Consider the following 2256-nt stretch of genomic DNA (forward strand, 5'->3'; position numbering starts at 1 on the left):
ATGGTTAGAGGAAACATTCTCTTTGGAAAAATGATTCTGAACTTCAGCCCTGAATTTAGATAGGGGAAACTAAGAAAGATTACAAACCCATGTTCTTCAACTTTGACCAGTAGAGGAGAAGGCCAATTTGAATCTCCCCTTGGGGGGAAGTGCATATTTAGGGAAAGCACACGAAGCCCACTGCTTATGCTGTGAATATAGCTCAGCACTTCACAGATTAGGCGATTTTACTAGTTGACAGCTGTTTATTCCAACAGCATATATTTTATGTAGCAGTACATTCAATACATTAAGTTGTATTTCAGATTTACTCTAATCCCCACTGCCCCCTTACCATATATATACAAGTGCACACACACACTGAGATGCTAAAAGAAATTTTGCTTTGTTTGCTTCAGCAGCACATATACTAAAACTGGAATGATACAGAGAAGATTAGCATGGCCCCGAGCAAGATGCACACAGATTCATGAAGTGATCAAATATAAGACCTGAAACCATAAAACTCCTAGAAGAAAACATAAGCATAAACAACTTGACATCAGTCTTGATGATGATTTTTTGGATTTGATACCAAAAGCTAAGGCAACAAAAGCCAAAATAAACATGTGGGATTATATCAAACTAAAAAGCTTCTGTACAACAAAGGAAACCATCAACAAAACAAAAAGCAACCTATAGAATGGGAGAAAATATTTGCAAACCATATTTCTGATAAGGAGTTAATATTTGAAATATATAAAGAACTCAAACAACTTAATAGTAAGAACAATCTAATTAAAAAATGAGCAGAATATGTGAATAGACTTTTTTTTTAAAGTACACATACAGATAGCTAACAGGTATATGAAAAGGTACTCAACATCACTAATCATCAGAGAAATGCAAATCAAAACCAAAATGAGGTATCACCTCCCACCTGTCAGAATGAACAAGAGTTGACAAGGACAGAAAGGGAACTCTGATGCACTGTTGATGGGAATGTAAATTGGTGCAGCAACTATGGAAAACAATACGGAGATTTCTCAAAAAGTTAAAGTAGATCCATATGATACAGAAATTCCACTTCTGAGTATTTATCCAAAGGGCATGAAAATGCCATGTTGAAGAGATATCTGCACCCCATGTTAATTGCAACATTATTTAGAATAGCCAAGATATGAAAACAAACTGCGTCCACCAATGAATGAATGGATAGGCAAATGTGACACACACAAACACACACACACACACACACACACACAGGAATATTATTCAGCCATAAAAGAAGAAAATCTTGCTATTTACAACAGCATGGATGGACCTTTAGGGCATTATGCTAAATGAAATAAGTCAGACAGAGAAAGACAAATACCGTATGATGTCACTTATATTTAGGATCCAAAAACAAAACTGAAACAAAAACAACCCGCAAAAAACAAACAAAAAAAATGAACTTATAGACACAGAGAACAGATCAGTGTTGTTGCCGGAGGTTGGGGGAACAAATGTGTAAAGGGGGTCAAAAGGTACAAACGTCCAGTTCTAACATAAATAAGTCATGGGGATGTAATGTACAACATGGTGACTGTAGTTAATAATACTGTATGGCATATTTAAAAGTTACTAAGAAAATAGATCTTAAAAGTTCTCATGAGAAGAAAAATAATATGTAAGTATGTATGGTGACTGACATTAACTAGCCTTGTTGTAGTGATCATTTCTCTCTCTCTCTCTCTCTATATATATATATACACACACACACACAAGTATTGGATCATTATGTTGTATACCTGAAACTAATATAATGTCATATGTCAATTATACCTCAAAAAATTTTTTAAATAAAAAATATTTTTTGTTGGGTATGTGCTCATGGTAAAAGAGTCCCAAATCCCATACCCACCCTTTCAGCCTCTAGCAATTGTGCCCCCTCTCCTTAAAACTAGTTCAACCTGATAGAGAGGTAGGGGTGGAACTGAGCAAGCAGAGGGGTGGGATGATATGGGTTGGGGGAGGTGGGCTGTAATGGGTCACAAAGGAAAATATGAAGTATCAGTGATCTAAGGATACCTGCGGGTTTCCTCCAGTTCTAGTAATTCTTTACATCGACAGAATACTTGCACAGTGATCAAGCAGTTTGTGTTGTTAGATCGTACTAATAAGACACTGAACTTGGCATGAGATCATATGTCTAATTTATCAGTGAAGAAAATAAATCTCAGAGAAGAAAGTGCATTTTAGGTCAAATTATACCAATAAATTCTCTCTCTCTCT

The 2256-nt window shown here is 35.7% G+C and overlaps 1 pseudogene; it reads left to right on the plus strand.

The window, feature by feature from the left end:
• The first annotated feature begins 389 nt into the window (after positions 1-389).
• Positions 390-489, plus strand: LOC114238816 (U6 spliceosomal RNA; annotated as a pseudogene).
• Positions 490-2256: the final 1767 nt, after the last annotated feature.

Source organism: Balaenoptera acutorostrata, chromosome 16 (genome assembly GCF_949987535.1).
Source record: "Balaenoptera acutorostrata chromosome 16, mBalAcu1.1, whole genome shotgun sequence".
Classification (NCBI taxonomy): Eukaryota; Metazoa; Chordata; class Mammalia; order Artiodactyla; family Balaenopteridae; genus Balaenoptera; species Balaenoptera acutorostrata.